At 42.4% G+C, this 21,354-nt stretch overlaps 1 long non-coding RNA gene across 2 annotated transcripts in view; it reads right to left on the reverse strand.

The window, feature by feature from the left end:
* The window catches only part of LOC105710692 (uncharacterized), an 85,799-nt gene that overhangs the window by 2,508 nt on the left and 61,937 nt on the right, over positions 1-21,354 (reverse strand). For both annotated transcript variants that reach the window (XR_010337065.1, XR_010337064.1), the window contains exons 3-4: positions 9,284-9,492; positions 7,749-7,974 (exon numbers count right to left, since the gene is read on the reverse strand). This is a non-coding gene — a long non-coding RNA (uncharacterized LOC105710692). The remainder of the gene's footprint in view (positions 1-7,748; positions 7,975-9,283; positions 9,493-21,354) is intronic.

The following is a 21,354-nucleotide window of genomic DNA, read 5'->3' on the forward strand; positions in this document are numbered from 1 at the left end:
TATGGTCCCAATAATAATATACATATATACTATTTTTTCTATTTTTCATTTATTATTATAATACAAGAGTTGTTTATGTTGCTATTAGTCTTTGGCATCACAGCCCTTGAGGTAGACATATAATGATCAATTATTTTCCTGTTGTGAAATGTATTGTCACTTTCCAAATTGTTTTTCCTTTTTTTTTCTTTTGAGACTGAGTCTCACTCTGTCACCCAAGCTTAAGTGCAGTGGCACAATCTCGGCTCACTGCAACCTCTGCCCCCCAGGTTCAAGTGATTCTCGTGCCTCAGCCTCCTGAGTAGCTGGGATTACAGGTGTGCACCACTATGCCCGACTAATTTTTTGTATTTTTAGTAGAGGCGGGGTTTTGCCATGTTGCCCAGGCTGGTCTTGAACTCCTGAGCCCAGGTGATCTGCCCGCTTCAGCTTCCCAAAGTGCTAGGATTACAGGCGTGAGCCACTGTGCCTGGCCTAAATTTTTTCTTAGAAAAATTTCTAGGTGATGAAATTTCAGCCTGAAAACCTATGAACATTACTATGGCCTCTATGAGCATTACTATTAGAGTTCTTCATATGTCGACTTTTCTGGTTGGTCACAGTTTCTTAACAAAATGAAATGGGGTAAGAAAGGACTGTGGGAGCAGAGGATACATTTCTAAATGTAACAAGCCTGAACCTGTTTGTAGAAGGCACAATACCCACTATTTTCCCAGAGATAACGTAGGAAGTGAAAGAGAGTGAGGATGGCTTGCTTATAACGGTAAGTAGCAACTATTATTGCTATAGATTAATGGATATTAGGTACTCTATCTGAAGGAATTTGGTGGTCTGGACTTTTGCTGAGCAAAACTCCCTGTCTCAAGACATTGAGATCTAGTTTACAACAACCACCTCCAAACAGCAAAAATGTTATTGGCACTGGGGTTTGAAAACCCTGCTGCCTTTAATAACTGGTTTGTTAAGTGCCCATTTCAGTGCCTATAGAGAGAACTGAGAGGACAATTTTGCTCAGATACATCAAACTCAGCCTTAAATTACTCAGAAGAGAATAAACTAATTTCACGCAAATATATTTTTAGACTTAGCTTCTTACATTGATTTTTCATTATGAATGTGATTGATGTATTTTCCATTATCATATTTAACTAAGAATGTTTTGTGCAATTATGATTCCATTTGTGTAACTTGTATAGACTTTGGCAAGCAATGACGTGGAGAAATGGCTATGTATGCTAGCAGATTTCGGGTATCCTTTGTGGACATCATTATGGAAGAAAAAGTGTTTGAATACTACGAATTTGAAGTAAAAGGTCAGATAATTCACAATCATGAATCAAGCTTCCACCTAGGCAGAGCTGACAATATTTTTTTTTTTTTTTTGAGACGGAGTTTCGCTCTTGTTACCCAGGCTGGAATGCAATGGCACGATCTAGGCTCACCACAACCTCCGCCTCCTGGGTTCAGGCAATTCTCCTGCCTCAGCCTCCTGAGTAGCTGGGATTACAGGCACGCGCCACCATGCCCAGCTAATTTTTTGTATTTTTAGTAGAGACGGGGTTTCACCATGTTGACCAGGATGGTCTCGATCTCTTGACCTCGTGATCCACCCGCCTCGGCCTCCCAAAGTGCTGGGATTACAGGCGTGAGCCACCGCGCCCGGCCCAAGCCAACAATATTAAATTACAATGTCAACAGTATTGTGGAAACACTCCGCTTTCCAAATACCTGAGTAAACTCAGCCAGAAGAAAGATAGCTATAGGTGTTTATTGAGGACTCAGTATGACCTCAGTCACTGTGTCAGACACCTTGGGGACATTAACAAGCAGCATGTTTCATGAAGGTGAAGAAAGAGTGATGACAAGGAATAAAAGACATGAGTTCTCATTCTGACTTTGTGCTCCCTGAGTAACTCACCTCCTCTTTGGGTCTTAATTTCCTCTTTGGAAAATGAGAAGGTTAGCATAGATCCGCCATTGCCGGTAGGTTTTATCTCAGCTCTAATACCACTGAACTTATAGAAGCTGCCTGGAGTGCTGTGATGGAAATAATTCTAAGGCAATATGTGGGCTGGGTGCGTGTGCTATTTCTTATTGACCTTGGCCTCATGAGCTCTGCAACTCTAATTATTTGTTGATGCTAATGAAGACAAGACTCTTGCCTAAAGAAATATAAAATCTGGGTTGGGGCGATGAGACCAACAACACAAATTACAGTGAATAATCAAGATAGAATAATCATGGGGGCTAATTTTTGCAGTAAATATGATAAATACCAAAGCCCAGAAAAAAACAAGATCAGTAAATACTTGAGTAGTTAAGGACACTTTCTTAAAGGAAAAAACACATGAGCTGAGACTTAAAGACCAGGGCATGATAATAATATAAGTACTAAAACAATACTAAATATTGAAAAGATAATAGAAATATTTATAATTATATAGCACTTTAGAGTTTACACACCATTTTGGCATATTATCAAATTTTAAGAGGATTTCAAATGTGTTTTGTGCTTTCAGAATGTTCTATAATTTACAGTTTTTAGAATCATTGTAACATTTAATCTCATAATAATCTAGGAGGTAGGCATCATTGGCCCTATCTGATAAATGAGGAGCCTCAAGTTTAGTAAAGTTAAGTGACTTCTTCAAGAAATGTCACAAAGTTAATAAGGCGCATTGTTTGAAAAAGACCTAGAGTCCAAACCTAGACTAAAGTAGGTCTATCAGTAAGGATTGAACATAAAAACCAAGTAAGTGTCCACTCATTTAGAAAGACTAATTGTTATATAACCATGGTAACAAGAAGTCACCAAAACTGGTTTTAAAACTGTTCTATTGATCAACAACTTGTTTCAGTGACTGTTTTTGCAAGCCAACCAATCATGTCAACCCTCACTTCTACAAGTCAGTCAGGCAGGGTGGACTCATTTCAATAAACATGCCTGTGAGTGCCAATCAACAATAGTTTCAGAGAGTGCTTCTACAGATATTGTCAACACATTTATGTCTCTAAATGTCCTCCAATCCCTGAAATCCATGCTTCCCCAGAGCCTTAAATAATATTACCAGACGGTTCTGCTCAGAGGGAATGTGCCTAACACAACTCTCCCTTTCAAAGGTAAGCAGTAAATTCATTTTCCACTCACCCCAGATATTAAGTGCTGGTCTCATCACCCTTTGACGAGGTGGAGTCATGAAAGCAGACGCCACTCTGGGTTATTTTAAACAAAGTTAATACAATGAATTGTTTACCCAGGGTTGGAAGGACTGTGGCAGCCCAAAGGGGACAGAGAGGTAACCCAGAGATAAATAGCTCTAGATGAGCAAAAAGCTTACAAACTACTGGTGAAATGAAAATGTGTACTCAACTCATGACAAGGCACCGCTATAGAGCAAGGAACAAAACAAATGAGGTCCTAGCTTTCACGGGGTCTACATTTTAGGTGGGGTTAAAGATAGTCTAGGCTGGGCACGGTGGCTCACGCCTGTAATCCCAGCACTATGGGAGGCCGAGGTGGCAGATCACCTAAAGTCAGGAGTTTGAGACCAGCCTGGTCAACATAGTGAAAACTTTATCTCTACTAAAAATACAACAATTTTCTAGGTGTGGTTGTCCGTGCCTGTAATCCCAGCTACTCAGGAGGCTGAGGCAGTAGAATTGCTTGAATTCAGGAGGTGGAGGCTGCAGTAAGCCGAGATCATGCCATTGCACTCCAGCCTGGGTGACAAGAATGAAACTCCATCTCAAAAAAAAAAAGATAGTCTAAAAAATTAGATAAGGTAAATTCTCATGCAATCACATGACGACAATACAAGAGAGTCAGGTGATGGAGACTGGGGGTCAAGTAAGGCCTGTCTCAGCAGATGGAGCTCGTGCTGAGGCAGCTGAGAGCCACCCTGCCAGGCCTGAGGGAAGAGCATCTGGGCAGAGGAAACCATTGCTATGAATGCCCTGACCACTGGTACCAGAAAAGGGTTTGTGCTCTTCCCCGTCACCAGTCCTTCTGTGTCAAACTGTTAAGCCAACAGTTTCTCTTCAGGGCTTTGAAATAAAATCACCCTGGTCTTACGCTGAAGTATGTTTCAGGGCCAGTGCATATGAGTACATATGAGTGGACAACACTTAGTAGCTCTGGAGGAAGATACAGAGTCAGAAGATGAAGAAGAGGAGGATTTTGTATTTTGTATTAAAATACTTCCTATAGATTTCTTCGCTGAATATTTTTCTTCAATTTCCTCCTCAGCAAAATCATCACTAATCTCCCTGAAATAAACAGCTACATCTTTGTGGAAGCTTTTCTTTCTTTTTACTTCAAATACTGGGTTTATTCCACTTGCTATTTTTGTCTTCTCACCACATCCATGTCTGAGCATCACTGCTACTACAGTAACATTTCACACAGACTTAAAGCCCTGAAGTGAATGAAGGGGTAAACATCACCATTTGTTCTCTATTTCCTCCCCAGTTTTCAGTGCTAAACAGGCATTTCAGACAACACACTCTTGGCAATGGAATCCAGACATTTCTCAAACACGGTAGGGAAAGTTCTCACTCTGCATTATAAAAAAGATAGCCAGATATCAACTGTTACAGAAATGAAATAAGATGAAAAATTCTAACAACCTTTTTAAACTATTCTCACAGAAGCTTCCCCCACTGCCAGAGATCTCGAATAGCCTCCTGGTCAGTCACCTGGAAGCATTCTTCACATAATTGATGAACTTGGCTTCCACTTTGGGAAGAAAACCCCTTTATCTATTCTTGTTTGCATTTTTGCTTTAATGTCTTCTACAGAACTAGGTTCTTTTGGTGTTTTAAAAGTTTTTTTTTTCTTGTTTTGAAGGATCTTGACCTTTTAATCTTGTGTTGATGGTTTTGAGTCTTTTCCAAAGACTTCCTATAGATTTCTTCACTGAAGATTTTTCTTCAGTTTCTTCCTCAGCAAAATCATCATCATTATCACTTGCTTCTTCAACGCCATCTTCATCAGCAGCACGTCTTACTTTTTTCTGTGGAGGCTTGCTATCACCTCCAGGGGCAGATCGCTTTCCAAATATACTTAAGAGTTTCCCATCCTCCTCCTCTTCATCTTCTGACTCTGCATCTTCTTCCACAGCTACTAAGTGTTGTCCACTCATGTGCGCTGGCCCTGAAACATACTTCAACGGTAAGACCATGGGTGGTGTTATTTAAAAGCCCCCAAGGGAAACTGTTGGCTATACAGATGTTTTCCAAGTTGCCAGTGTTACCTGAATTGGACTGCCTTCAATATTCATTGTCTCTGCTTCAACAACATGGAATTAATCCTTTGCATCAGCCCCGAAACTGGCGGTTCTTAAAGCCAACTGGTGCTCATTTGTATTATTATCCACCTTACAGTGACAACCTCTGTCGTCCTTTAGTTCACAACCAAAAGGATAGTTCCGGGCTTTAGGAGGCTCAAGTATACGTCCGTCAAATCTTCCATGGGGTGGCGGCACACGCTCAGATGGGAGAGGAGGTGGGTGGAGATAAAAGATTACAGCTCCAGAGAACAGCTGCACAGGTTGGAGTCACACCAGTCTCTTTTTCTTTCTTATTTAAATCTGGAAACAGGACAAAGTCCATAAAGTGTGTCTGTGACTCTGGCTGGATGATTGGCCAACTGTTTTCCCCGTAACATACCATAAACGGGAAAAGAAAAGGGGAGAAAACACCTGCTGGGGAGGAAAATAGAGAGCAGATGGTGATGTTTACCCCCTCATTCACCTTTGCATATGTGAGAAATGCTTGCGCAACTTCTAGGAACTGGGTGTTGCCAGAAGACAAAAAAACCACATAAAAACTAATTAGTAGTAATAACAGCATCAATAAGCCTAATCACACCTGGGGTGGTTGAGCTGGAAATAGAAAACCCAGCTTATCGCATTCTTACAAACCTGTCACTTGTGGTAAATGGAACTTAAAAAGGGAGATGGGCTTTTCAGGGTACAGTTCCTATTATTATTTCTTAACGGTGATGGTCTCGATTAGGCTAATTGTGAAATACTGCTTCTTTAAACGCAGATGTAAAGCTTTATGGCAGGAATCGGGAAAGACCTTTAGGTAGGGAGGATGAGTATGCAACAGACTGAAGAAGGCTGAACATATCAATCAGGAGAGATAGGTTATCTTTGAGCTAATCAGGAGAGACAGGTTATCTTTGAGATCTGCCTTAACCAGATGTGTGTATCCTCTGGGTCCAGGCTCTCCCCATCTGTGAAAATGGAGGATTGGACCAGAGTGGTGGTTTATAGTGATTTCCAATTTGTTACTAAATCTTTTCTTTAAGTGGTATCTTATGCAGAAGTCCTACATCAAAGATAATTTTATTTTTTTAAAGGTAGTGTCTTGCACTATTGTCCAGGCTGGAGTGCATTGTCTACTCACAGACCTGATCACAGCTCACTGGAGCCTCGACCTTCCGGGGCTTAAGTGACCTTCCTGCCTCAGGTCTCCTGAGTAGCTGGGATTGCCTGTGTGTGTCACTGCACCACATTCAATCTAATAGATGAAGTTGCTCTGATTGATGATGAGGTGGCAGGCCCAGAAACCTATTTATTCATTCATAGATACACCAAGACAACAATTTTTTTTTTTTGTTACCCAGGCTGGAGTGCAATGGCATGATCTTGGCTCACCGCAACCTCCGCCTCCTGGGTTCAGGCAATTCTCCTGCCTCAGCCTCCTGAGTAGCTGGGATTACAGGCACGCGCCACCATGCCCAGCTAATTTTTTGTATTTTTAGTAGAGACGGGGTTTCACCATGTTGACCAGGATGGTCTCGATCTCTTGACCTCGTGATCCACCCGCCTCGGCCTCCCAAAGTGCTGGGATTACAGGCTTGAGCCACCGTGCCCGGCCCAAGACAACAATTTTTTTTAGTGTTCTTACTACCTAGGAATCATGCAGGGGGGCAGATGATAATTAAACATAATAAGTCAACGAATTCTATGATACGTTAGGAGGCATATATATATCAGAATAAAGAACGTAAGCTGGGGAAGGGAAGTCCACAGTGTCCAGTTGGTATTGTGACATGGTAAAAGCCCCATAAAACTGCATACCTCAACCATACCTTGGCTTTCTGTTGAAACTGCTCTCTGTAACCCCTAATGTGACAGGCAAGCAGTCCAAACCCACGCCATCTTGGCCTCTGCGACTTGGGATAAGTAATTAAGGTCTCTAATTTCCACCCTACCCAGACAATGTGTAAACTAATGCTTATCTTGACTTCTGTGAACCACTTAAATAACAATCAGAATGTCCAGAGTCCCCTGGCCCTCGGAATGTCCGGAGCCCCTCACCTTCATCTCCACCCAGGAAGTGATTTACAGAATCCACTGGCCTTCGGAATGTCTGAAGCCCCTCGCCCCGCCCCCCGCCCCTCACCGTCACCACCGAGGTGGTTTTACAGGTATAAAAGGTCTTGATACCCTCCTTTTGGTGCCACGGGTTGAAGAGACGCGAGTCCTCCGTGGCCGCCAGCAATAAAGACCCTGCAATTCGGCATACTTTTGTCTTGGTGTTGACTTTCTATGCTCACTCCAGTACAACAGTATGAAGGTAAATGCTGTAGACAAGGAAGTCAGGGAGCCCTCAGGGAGAAAGTGAGGTCTGAGTAAAGACCTGTAAAGTCGGGAAGGGAACTACCAAGCACATACCTGGGAGATGACTGTCCCAGGCAGAGGATGCAGCTAGAGCAAAGGCTCTCCACGTGAACATACCTGTGCACTGGAGAACACCGGGGAAGCCAGGACGGTGGACGTGCAATGAACCAGGAAGTCAGTCATGGGAGATGAGTAGACGGGTCCCGGGGGCTGGATGATGCAAGGCCTTGCAGAACCTTGTCAGGAATTTGGCTTTTACTCTCAGTGACGTGGAGAACATTGCAGAGTTGTGAGCAGAGGAGAGACCTGATGTGACTTCTGTTTCACAGGCTCACTCTTGCTGCTGTATTGAGAATAGACTAGAGAGTTATGAGAATGGAAGCAAAGAGGCCAGTTAGGAGGCTAGTGTCTGATGCAGGCCAGAAATGAGGTTGTTCAGACCGGGGTAGTAGCAGTAACAGGCAGTGAGAAATGTGTCCAGGGTCTGGATATAGTTTCAAGGCCTACCCCTCCACCTCTTCCTCATTCCCATAGCTGCTTCTGGGGGCCTCCTGGAATCCCTGAGAATTCCAGGAGCACAGTTTGCAAATCCATAGGTCTGATGACCTGCAAGTCTCCCATCTGGTTTTGTACTCCAGTTCCAGGGGAGCCAGAGCACTAATGTTCAAGGAGCTACATGAGGGATGGTGTGATCTCCTGGGCCTAGTTTTCTTTTCCAGCCAAAACATTTACATTTTGAATAATGAGAAATAGTTTGGCTTATAAATCATCATTAATTTCTAGACCAAGCCCGCTGCCAAACCAGCCATTCTGGCTCCAAGTGTTTTGGCTGCAGGCAAGAAGTCCAGTGAAGGCCTCAAATGTGCAGTCATTTCCTTACGTGCATGTTCCACTCTATTCTCTGGATGACAGAAAGAGACCAGCATCCACTTGGGATCCCAAGACCCAAAACCTTCCACAAGATGACCTCTGTGCTATCTGCACTATGATATTCATATCTTGGTATATTACATACAGTGGGTTCTCAAAGGAAATAGGTAGTGTTGATTCAAATCCATGACAATAAGTCCACATAAAAACAAAATTATAAACAGCAAAGTTGCAAAGACTTGCAAGGTGGATGTATGTTTCTGTTCACTTTAGCCAAACTTTATAGGCAGCTGCTTGTGATATGATCTGACGGGTATAGAGGGCCCACCTCCATAAATTATCTCCTCCCATAAGCTTCTGTTTCTGGAATCATCCAAATTTAAGCCAGGATGCTGAACAGGATTTATCTCAAATACCAAATGTAATCAGTTAGTAAAGGCTGTCTGGAACAATGTGTGGAGGATGGAAAAGCCACATCCAAATTCAGCATCAACAAAAAAGAAGTGTATTTGATTAGTAATGTCTGCTATGGGCACAGAATAAGAAAATATTGTTTTAAGTTTTATCCCTATTTTAAGCTTTTACTTTATTTCTTACATATGTATCTGAATCTTTAGTTGGAGGTAGCCTGGCCCAAAGCTGCTTTGTTAGGAAATAATTGTTATATGCAAATCTGGTAACATTCAACCCAACTGTTTGGCTTGTTGCCTTTCGGCATCATACAAGTTGTTTTTGAGCACCCACTATTTGCAAAACACAATTAGGGGCTTTCCATATATTACCTCCAATTCTCACCACAATCCAGCAAGTAGATATGATTTTTCTCCATTTTCCAGAGAAGGAACTGAGATGTCACACTGCTGCAGGTGGTAGACAGAGGTTCTGAATCCAATGCTGCCCACCTTCAACACCTGGCTCTTCTTCCCCTCTTTTAAAAATTTGCAATGGGCCATCTGAGCTCAAGCACAGCCTCCAGTAGATGGCAGATTACCTGCAAATGGATGTCACCAGCTGACAAATGATGAAGCTGTTCATATCAAATATTATTCTAGTCACCTAAGCCTGGTGATCTTTGTGATTTCACTAAGTAAAGCCCCAGGGCAATTAACACTGATTCAATAAAGGCCAAAGCGCTTACCCAATCATTTGTTTGCATCTCTTCAATAAAATAGAAATGTCAGCTGGACATGACGTGCCTCATACTGCCAGCAATATTTTGAAAGAAATGACTGTTTTCTCAGAGCCCACATTTCCTCTCCAGCCTCCTCCCATCCCTGTTGCTCCCCAAGCCACCTCCTGTCAGAGTGGTTGCTGGGAAAAATATCAGGTTTCCAAATGCTGATTCAGGAGTGAGAAGTTACCCCAGAAAACATACCAAATTTTTAGATCTGCATTTCTGATCTTTATAGGGAAGGAATATTTAGTTGCCAGTTTCCACTGGCACACATGTGATGAACTTAGGGTGTAAGGCAAAATTTCAAATAAGCATTTTTGCCTGACACAGCATTTGTAAAGCTCGCAAGAGGAGACACTCACAGGTTTCACCCACGAGTCTGTAACCCACAGTGCCTATTGTGCACACAGGGAGATCAATACGGCCTGTGTAATGAAGGAGGGCTCTATGGAGGAGGCACGAATTCCTGTGTTTGCATCGCTCTCTCACTGAAAGTTTAGAAACGTGACACAGGCTCTGGGGTCAGACTTCCTCAGCTCGAATCCCAGTTCTACCTCTTGCTAGCTTTGTGACCTTGGACATATTTTTTTAATCTATCTGCACTTCAGTTTCCTCAGCTATAAACTGGGCATTGTAATTGAGCCTAGAAAAATCTTGGCGTGGTTGTGAGAACAAAATATGACACTGGAGATAAAAGGTTTAGCATAGCTTAAGATTATATTGTGTAAGCTCAATAAGTAGTCACTGTTGTTATTTACATTATTTACATTTGGGTATAGGATACGGACAACTGTCACCTTTGCACTTGCAAGAGGGGTCCACAAGGGTATGGTCAAGCAGGGCTAGAAGCTGGATTTTTTTTGTGTGGTTTTTTTTTTTTTTTTTGAGATGGAGTGTCGCTCTGTCTCCATGCTGGAATGCAGTGGTGCAATCTCTGCTTATTGCAACATCTGCCTCCCGTGTTCAAGTGATTCTCCTGCCTCAGCCTCCTGATTAGCTGGGATTACAGGCATGCACCACCACACCCAGCTTATTTTTGTATTTTTAGTAGAGATGGGGCTTCACCATGTTGGCCAGGATGGTCTTGATATCTTGACCTCGTGGTCCACCTACCTCGGCCTCCCAAAGTGCTGAGATTACAGGTGTGAGCCACTGCACCCGGCCAGAAGTTGGATCTTTCAAATGCGCTTGGCCATAGCAATCACAGTCCCTCGTCCTGTCTCCAGTCTACTATCATCAGACGTCTTCTATGAAGTGGAGGGACTAGTAGGCAGAGGCTATGCTGCAGACGTTTCCAACTTATATCAAACCAGCCTAAGCGACCTCAGAGGAAAGAAAAGCAACAGAATCTCTAGGGAAGCCTCAACTGGCCCAGCTTAATCATGGGACCCTCCCAGGGCCAATCACAGTGGCAAAGGGAAGGGGTACTTCTGTTGGCTATGCAAGAGAACCTCATGGGGCAATGGAGGGGAGCCCCTCAGGGGATGGGCGTGCTGTCCTGGAAGAGAGAGGACAGGGATGCTGCCAGGACAAAAACAACAGATGTTGGTCCTCCAGCACTCACCCTCAGTACATAAAAATAAGCTTCCTTGGCCACACATGAGTACATAACTTTATTAATAACCAAATAACATCCTTTGTGATTAAAAAAATTGTTACATAAACCAACTTGGAAGCTTAAAACCAAAAGCAATGAAAAAGCATATATATATGCTTTATATGTATGTATATATATATTCTGCCAATAGGTATGAAACAAATTATATTTTAAAACGTTAATCAGATCATTGCTAATTTTCTAACTTTATTTTTTTCAGCTTCCTAGGCTTTTATTCTAAGTTGTGGTAATATTAAATTTTCTTGTCCTGTGGAGTTGCTCAAGTTGTTTTGTTTTTATGTGGGAAGGGAAAAAACATTCTGCTATAGATACAGGGATGCAAGTTGTCAGAAACAAAATTTGTAAAGAATATACTTCCCAAAACTCATTTCTTGGTGTATAATTCTTTCACAGCAAATTTACAAATAATTTAATTTATCTTTTTGATGATTTGGGGTAAGGTGGTAATGAAATGGAGGTGACTTGAGAATATTTCTTGTACCCTCTGTCAAATTTTTATTAATTTGATTCCTAAATAGTCCTTGAGGTTTTACTATGTTATTTTTACCAATTCGAATGAAAGCTGTTGGAGTAGGAAGCACAAACAAGTCAGCACTGCTCCCAGCCCTGGAACTCTGATGACTCGTTGGGTGGTCTCTTGACTTAAAACATTCCAGACCCCTGATGGCAATCAGACTGGATTTAAGCATGTCAGTAAGCCAAACAGGTGAAGTAAGATGTTTAAACTGTTGATGAATAAATGACGACCTCTTCAGGGAGAGGAGAGGTAGTGTCTGGGAGGGGGAACAGCAAGGCTTTGGGGTCCTGGCCGTGTTCTATTTCTTTTCTTTTAATTTAATTTTAAAAATTATCTTACAGGCAAATTGACTTTTTTTCTTTTTTTTCTCCTTACTCTCCTTACAGTTCTATGAATTTCAACACATTTATTGATATGGTCTGGATCTGTGTCCCCGCTGAAAACTCATATCAAATAGTAATCCCCAGTGTCGGAGATAGGGTCTGGTGGGAGGTGATTTGATCATAGCAATGGTTTCTCATGAATGGTTTAGCGCTATCCCTCTTGGTGCTATTCTTGGGATAGTGAGTGAGCTCTCATAAGATCTGGTTTTTTAAAAGTGTGTAGCACCTTGTAGGTCATTAAGAACTTGCTTTATGTATCTGAGTGCTCCTGCATTGGGTGCATATGTATTTAGGATAGTTAGTTCTTCTCGTTGCATTGATCCCTTTACCATTGGTAATGCCCTTGTCTCTTTTGATCTTTGTTGGTTTAAAGTGTATTTTATCAGAGACTAGGATTGCAAACCCTGCTTTTTTTTGCTCTCCATTTGCTTGGTAAATCTTCCTCCATCCCTTTATTTTGAGCCTATGTGTGTCTTTGCACATGAGATGGGTCTCCCGCATACAGCATACCGATGGGTCTTGACTCTTTATCCAATTTGCCAGTCTGTGTCTTTTAATTGGGGCATTTAGCCCATTTACATTTAATGTTAATATTATTATATGTGAATTTGATCCTGCCATTTTGATGCTAGCTGGTTGTTTTGCCCATTAGTTGATGCAGTTTCTTCATAGCGTTGATGGACTTTACAATTTGGTATGTTTTTGCAGTGGATGGTACTGGTTGTTCCTTTCCATATTTAGTGCTTCCTTCAGGAGCTCTTGTAAGGTAGGCCTGGTGGTGATGAAATCTCTCAGCATTTGCTTGTCTGTAAAGGATTTTATTTCTCCTTCACTTTTGAAGCTTAGTTTGGCTGGATATGAAATTCCAGGTTGAACATTCTTTTCTTTAAGGATGTTGAGTATTGGCCCCCACTCTATTCTGGCTTGTAGGGTTTCTGCAGAGAGATCTGCTATGAGTCTGATGGGCTTCCCTTGGTGGGTAACCCAACCTTTCTCTCTGGCTGTCCTTAGCATTTTTTCCTTCATTTCAACCCTGGTGAATCTGATGATGATGTGCCTTGGGGTTACTCTTCTCTAGGAATATCTTTGCGTTGTTCTCTGTGTTTCCTGAATTTGAATGTTGGCCTGCCTTGCTAGGTTGGGGAAGCTCTCCTGGATAATATCCTGAAGAGTGTTTTCCAACTTGGTTTCATTCTCCCCGTCGCATTCAGGTACACCAATCATTTTTAGTAGAGACAGGGTTTCACCATGTTGGCCACGCTGGTCTCAAACTCCTGACCTCAGTTGATCCACCTGCCTCAGCCTCCCAAAGTGCTGGGATTATAGGTGTGAGCCACCGCACCCAGCTGATCAAAGCTCTTTCGTAGCAGTTCTGGACTTACTGGTGAAACTGATGTATGATCTCTTGGAGCATTATAAGTACCCAGGTGGGCTACATTCTATTCCATAACCTGAGAAATAATTAATAAAAGAGGGGGGCAGCCTTTGACAGAAGTAGAGTAAATATGAATTGCATAAAGTAATACAGTGACCCATGTCCATATTAACTTTTTAATCAGTGGTGTATAATTGATCTTACAACTGCTCAGCCATTTAGGAATCAGGGAGGAAGGACTTAGGTTACCATGCAACTGACTGGATAATGTGTTTCCTGTAGGCCACTGGAGTAGAGCATAGATGTCCTTTGACATTTATGGTATTCCCCCACTCCATTGTCATAAAAGAACTATTGGGAGGCTGAGGCAGGTGGATCATGAGGTCAGGAGATCGAGACCATCCTGACTAACGCAGTGAAACCCTGTCTCTACTAAACATACAAAAAATTAGCTGGGCATGGTGGTGCACCCCTGTAATCCCAGCTACTCAGCAGGCTGAGGCAGGAGAATCCCTTGAACCAGGGAGGTTGAGGTTGCAGAGAGCCGAGGTCACACCATTGCACTCCAGCCTGGGCGACAGAGAAAGACTCCATCTCAAAAAAAAAGAAAAGAAAAGAAAATCTAACTAAAGTTTTTATCTATTCAAGTACGATTTTGTTTCTGAACTAATATAATGAATACCATACTCACCTCAAAATGCAAAATGAATATCATACTCACCCCAAAATGCAACAGCCTATTGAGTGGCTGTGATTTATTCAATTGAAACATCCAGATCGCCTTTCTCAGCCCACAGGCCAAAGCCTACATGTTGGCCACACTAGCTTCAACTCACTTCTGTGGCCAGTCTTCTTTTGGCGATATGCAGAGGAAAGCTGCTGGAGAGTACCCTAAAGAATTCACCTCTTCAGCATCTGAAGATTGGTTTAATAGGGCAAGAGTCGCCAGGCGCGGTGGCTCACGCCTGTAATCCCAGCACTTTGGGAGGCCAAGGCGGGTGGATCACGAGGTCAAGAGATCGAGACAATCCTGGTCAACATGGTGAAACCCCGTCTCTACTAAAAATACAAAAAATTAGCTGGGCATGGTGGCGCGTGCCTGTAATCCCAGCTACTCAAGAGGCTGAGGCAGGAGAATTGCCTGAACCCAGGAGGTGGAGGTTGCGGTGAGCTGAGATCGCGCCATTGCACCCCAGCCTGGGTAACAAGAGCGAAACTCCGCCTCAAAAAAAAAAAAAAATAGGGCAAGAGTCACTGATAGACTGGCAAGCTTCCATTCATTTGGGGGTAGGGTGGCCTGTTAGGACTGGGAGCTCATTACAAAGAGATGGGGGGAGCTGAGACTCACTGTTAGTGGCAACAGGGGTCACTTTAAGTTCTTGACCAAGGGGAATAAAGTGATGGAAGACATAGAATGTCAATAAGAAACCCTTTGTCTCAAGTACATCTTGGCTTCTTAAGCAAGGAAAAAAAGATATTTGTTTCCAAATACAAACTCTTGGGGAAACATAGTGAAATGCTGCTTGGATTTTTTTCTTTTTTTCTTTTTTTTTTTTTTTGAAAAAAGGTGATGAAGATTTTAAAAGTGAGATATTAGTTAAGTAAGATAAAATATGTTTTATTTGTCTCCCTTAGTCATTCCATGAAAGAAATGGATGTTTGCCTAGACAGGCATGTAACTGCCTGGCATCTAAACTGTATTTTTATGTTTCAGAATTTCCTTGAGTCTGAGATTTAGTAGGACTCAAAGCCCAGCTCTCCTCACAGAAGCTGAAAAGGCCAAATTCATTTCCCTGTTACTAGCGCAGGAGCCCAGGACCAAGTCTGGCCAATCAAATGTCCACAGATATAAACTTAGAGAGGCAGGGACAGGGTGACAGCAGCACTGGCTCCCCATGGCAGTAGGTGCGGTGGCAGTGACACCAGGCTTAGTGCTTAATGTTAGCTGCTTCAGCATCCTCCATTCAGCAGTGAATCATCCGTGGGGCTGGCTGACTGCTAAATGTGCTCTTGTTCCCACTATGTAGACTCCCTTGGTTTGCCCCATTTTCCAAGCCTGGTCCTCCAACCTTCTTAGAGAGTCCCATAAGAAACCAAAATCTTGTCAATAAATTTCTTTTGTGCTTAAATGACTAGAATGAGTTTCAATTGCTTACACCCAAGAACCTTGACTAGTACAGTGAAAGATCCCACACCAATCCTCCTAAGGGCTCTAGCATGTTTTGCTCATCTTTCTATGATGGGGACAACTTTATTAGGGTACTTTAATCATGATTAAAGAGCTCCTAGAGAAAAATATGATTATTGCATTTATGTCAAAGGACTAATTAAAGCTATCCATTTTTTTCTTATTACAAGTTCATAGTCTTCCCCTGAGAAGGGCATAGCCTATGTGCATTATCAGCTGAAAAATAAAAGGAGCTCACCAGGAAATTACTTGGAGAAAATGCTCAGTAGACACTCTAAAAAGTAATGTATCTGCCAAATGGCCTCCAGATAAAATTGAGTCTGTTAAATGCAAGAGGTTACAATATCCCAGAAAGAAGCTGATTCCGAAGATGTTACGTTATGTAGAAGGAAATAATGTAAACCTGGATTTTTTAAATGTCTAACTAAGTTGCCTGTGTCTTTCTTTAAATCCTCATCTCTCATACAATTACTGTGATACTGGTAGAAGAACAGTTAAATTCCGGTTGTAAAACCTTCTGCATTAAGGTTAGACAAGTTATCTATCCTAAGTTGTTGATGCGAAAGCAGAAATCAGGGTAACTTAAATTATGAGTTTCTCAAGTGGTCATTTCTCGATCCTTTTATATTTCCCTCTCAGGAGGAACATAGAACCCTACATGTAATAGGTGATTGATGAGTGTTCATTAATTTAATTCAGAGTCAAAATGATTAGTCATCACTGACCAGGAGATAGCATTGGCCTGAATTATATCATATGAACAGACATGGTCAGGGCTGCCTTTATGGTTGGGCAGATTGTGCAGTGGGGGAAGAGGAGTGGGGCAAGTATACTCACAGTACAGGCAGGAAAAATCTGTAGGTTTCTTATGACAATATCAGTGTGGCATTTTTCTGCAGACGTGTCTAGGATGGGATACCTTTTAGTAATTCACATGAAGGCACTGTCACCACGTATGGGCTGGCAGGAACCTGGATAGCACCGGGATAGAGGAACTGATGGACAGGCACTGAATTTTTTTTTTTTTTTTTTTAGACAGTCTCACTCTGTTGCCAGACTGGAGTGCAGAGGCGTGATCTCGGCTCACTGCAACCTCCGTTCAGGTGACTCTCCTGCCTCAGCCTCCCGAGTAGCCAGGACTACAGGCACGCACCACCACGCCTGGCTAATTTTCTTTTATTTTTAGTAGAGATGGGGTTTCAACATGTTGGCCAGGATAGTCTCAATCTTTTGACCTCATGATGCACCCGCCTCGGCCTCCCAAAGTGCTGGAATTACAGGCATGAGCCACTGCGCCCAGCCCAGGCACTGAATCTTAAAGAGATCTTGAGCCCTTAAATTACTGGGAGGCGGGCAGAGTAGCAAGAAAAATCCTGCTTTAATAAACTTGTATACCTGTGATAAAAGGTTTAGGAGTCAACACGTTACATTCAATATGTTACATCAGCTCAATGGGATATATGATAAAAACAAAACAAAAACCCCTGCTTCTTACTCTAGCTCCCATTCTTGTCAGTGGACTCGGTGCTACTTGCTACTAGAGGGAGGGGGTAGGGGAGGAGGTAGACTGGTAAGGACGTGCAGAACCACAGCAGCCGAGTCACGTCCCAGGAAAGCCACATCAGCAAGGCGCAGGGCAACAGCTCAGCCCCCAGGGTTGCACCTGGCATGAGAGAATGGGGCGGAGAGAGACTCTGTATGGAACAACTGATTAGATAATGTTGTGGCTTAAAGCAATGGTTCTCAGTGGGCTGATATCCTATCTCAGAGGGCCTCTTGGTAATTTGATGGGGAGTTTTTGGTCAGCACAGTGATTGTAGGAAGACTGCGCACATTTGGTGGGTAGACTAAGGATGCTGAACAACTTGTCATGGGTAGGTCAGTTCCATATAGCAAAGGATTTTCTCAAGTCTGGCATGACTTTTGAATGTTCCAGCAGGTATTCACATGGTGGAAAACCTTTTTTATAACTATTTATGAGCCCAGAATCGAACTCTGTTTTATGTATCACATGAAGCAGTTTTTGCATTGTTTTAATATAGATGCTACATTTCCAAGAATATAACTGCCATGCAAATCTAGGCAAGTAGGTTCTTTGTTCGAAAATGTATGAAGAGTTGTTCATTATCACAAAGAATCATGCTGCGTACTTTGGGCTGCACGCACCTGTGTTAGTCTGTACTTGTAACTGTCCCATGTAAAAACGTAGCAAATATTTGAAACTCTTAGCAAATTTTTTCGGCAGATTTAGATCCAGATATTATTAAAGTATAGACATACATTAAGTATAAGAATCTTACTGCATTTCATTGATAAAAGCTTTTTTGGCTGGGTTCCGTGGCTCACACCTGTAATCCCAGCACTTTGGGAGGCTGAGGCGAGTGGATCACATGAGGCTAGGAGTTCAAGACCAGCCTTACCAACATGGCAAAACCCCATCTCTACTAAAAATACAAAAATTAGTCAGGTGTGGTGGTGCTTGCCTGTAATCCCAGCTACTCTGGGGCTGAGGCATGAGAATTACTTGAACCTGGGAGACAGAGGTTGTAGTGAGCCGAGGTTGCGCCACTGCCCTCCAGTCCGGGACAGTCTCGCTCTGTCTCAAAAAAGAAAGCTTTTTTATATCTAAATTTTTGCTATCACTTATTTCCAACCTTGAGAACAATGATAAGAAATCTAGCATTGAAATCATACATTTGTTTAAGGATCGCCTGTTGTTTCTGCATCTTATGCTACTAACAATGCTTGATGTCTACTCCATGGCCTTCTGAGTGATTGTTCTTTTCTAGCCCATCCCTAATTCTGCATAATGTACTAAAATATATATATATCTGTATGCCAACATAGGAAGTGTGTTTTTCGCAAAATTTTGTTGTTCCTTAGTCTATGTCATAATAAAGGTAATAATGGACACTCTACTTATAAATCAGTCCCAGCTCATTAGTGAGAATATGTCATGCTTTCTCATTCTCTCCACTATATCAGTATGTAGTTTATCTTGGTATGTTATCTCTCCATCAATTAAGTACTTCCCACTTTCTCGGATGATGCATAAAATAACTCTGCTTATTACTCATCTTAACACTAGTTTTCACTTTGGTGTCCTGCCTGAGTACCAGTGATGTTTCATCTTTCTCATCCTTTTTTGTTTGTTTGTTTAAAGCCTAGCTTATTTATTATGCACAGCTGCAACCATCTGACCAATTCATCATGTCTTCTAGTGAAATCATACCTTATCATTGAAATGTTGGGTTAAACTTTGTCATTATTACCTTTATCTTATTTCTCCATTACGTTATAGTTGTGGTATAATATTGATTTTTAAAAAGTTGTATGTGCGTGTAGGTTTTGTTATCTATGAATTTTATTTCAGGATATATTTCATTTGCTATAAAATAGAGACAAACTGCCAAAGGCCAGGTGAAAAATAACACTTGGGGTGGAAACCCCTGGCTGCCCTGGGTCTTTGTGCTTATCTTTCTGAGAGTCACAACAAGTCAAGACTCTTTATTTGGCCTACAGTCACTGGACAGGAATTTTTGAATATGTGAGAAGTACGAGTGGTGGTAGAGGTTTTTCTTCCTGCCGCTTTTTTTTTTTTTTTTTTGAGACAGAGTCTTGTTCTGTCACCAGGCGCCAGGCTGGAGTGCAGTGGAGCAATCTCGGCTCACCGCAACCTCCACCTCCCTGGTTCAAGCAGTTTTCCTGTCTCAGCCTCCCGAGTAGTTGGGACTACAGGTGCGCGCCACCACACCCAGCTAATTTTTGTATTTTTAGTAGAGACGGGGTTTCACCATGTTGGCCAGGATGGTCTCGATCTCTTGACCTCGTGATCTGCCCGCCTCAGCCTCCCAAAGTGCTGGGATTACAAGCGTGAGCCACCGTGCCCGGCCCCTTCCTTCCGCATTTTAGTGAGGTGCAGCTAGCCCTGTGCGCTAGGCAGAGCCTGAGTTCACTGCACAGAGTCAGACCTGGAAAGTAGTCATGATGCTGCCTGTAGAAACAGAGCACTCAAGATCCAGAGCCTTTATTCTACATCACACCTGCCTGTCAGTAGCTTCTCATTGTATTAATTGTTACCCTTGCACTCCATCATAGGTATCTGTCTTCAGGTAAACACGTAGGAAGGTGTTCAGCTGCACCTAACTGGGATTCAGAAAACAGCTCTGGGCAGGTGTCCCACCACCTCACTGTATTAACCAGGGTCTAACCAGGAAAACAGAAATGACTCTGAGTATTTAAAACCAAGAGACCTTACTGCAAGGGACAGATTACTTAGGTGTTGGGAAAGCAAGAAGCCAACAGGGTGAGAGGAGGCAACTCAGAGATTAGCAACAGCAGACAACCACTATTCTCCCTAGACCACGGACAAACTGGAGAAATCGGAACTGTCGGGGGGCATGTGCCACAGGAGCAGGAGCCACAGAAGAAATACAGCTGCTGCTGGAGATGCCCACTGACCCATCAGTAGCAACCAGCAGACGTGGAAGCCTGGGAAACACATCCTGTAGGGTCAGCTTCCCTTCCCTGTCCCCGTACGCTGATCCCTACACCCCTTCTTCCTGATACAGAGCTGTGAAGAAGAGGACCAGCATGTCCAGGAAGGGTAAACCTACTCTGCTATCCTGTTGCATTTGCTGATAACCATTGGGTGAAGGAGTTCTGGGAGGAGGAGGAAGAGAGGAGACTACAGTTGGAGATGGCAAGTTATCAACCCTTTAATTTTCTTAATTTTTTTTGAGACATGCATGGTCTTGCTACATTGCCCAGGCTGGCCTTGAACTCCTGGCCTTCAGCAATCCTCCCACCTCAGCCTCCCAAGTAGCTGAGACTACAGGTATGAGCCACTGCACTCAGGAGTTTACCAGCTCTTTATGAAATGTATAAGCCAGGGAGCAGTATTTGGCTTAGGTTTTCCATGACTTGGTATTACTTTCTCAGAAATTAGAGCTATGGATTGGCCCTTGGTGAGTATATTTAACAGAATTTCCTCCAAGTCTGCAAAACAGAGGACACCTTTCTCTGGTTTGAGAGCTGGTGCAGATGGTCTGCTATTTTTGTCTTCCTTAGATCATTTGAGATCGTTTCTGCGCAGCATGGGCAGTGGCAAAACTATTCTTTTACATCTGTTTTTCCTAGTTTTCTTCCAAAAGATCCAGATCTTTGTGTGTGTAGGACAAATTTCCAAACAACCACGCTCAAAGGGCTCCAATCTCTTGCAAACCTAAATCAACAGATTTCCAAGAGCACCTTAACTATTCTTTTCTTAAAATGCTATGCTTTTATTTTGCTAGTAAAATGCTTGAAAAAGACAGTTAGGTCTAGAGTTAGATATTTGCATCATATTTGGTATGATGATGAACATACCAAGGAACAGTTTTAAACTTTAGATTCCCTGGTGCTAAAATAGGGATATTAAAGCTTACCTTGAAATAAACTATGTGATGCCTCTTCCACACCATCAGGGATGAAATAAGTATCCAACAAATAGTAAGCATTATTACCAAAATGAGCCATGAACCGTATTTAATTGTCACTGAAATATTTATGACAATTGATGAAGACAAATATAGCAAAGCCTTCTTAAAAACAGAGGAG

The sequence above is a fragment of the Aotus nancymaae genome, unplaced genomic scaffold (assembly GCF_030222135.1).
Source record: "Aotus nancymaae isolate 86718 unplaced genomic scaffold, 86718_ANA_hifiasm-v0.15.2.pri h1tg000041l, whole genome shotgun sequence".
Lineage (NCBI taxonomy): Eukaryota > Metazoa > Chordata > Mammalia > Primates > Aotidae > Aotus > Aotus nancymaae.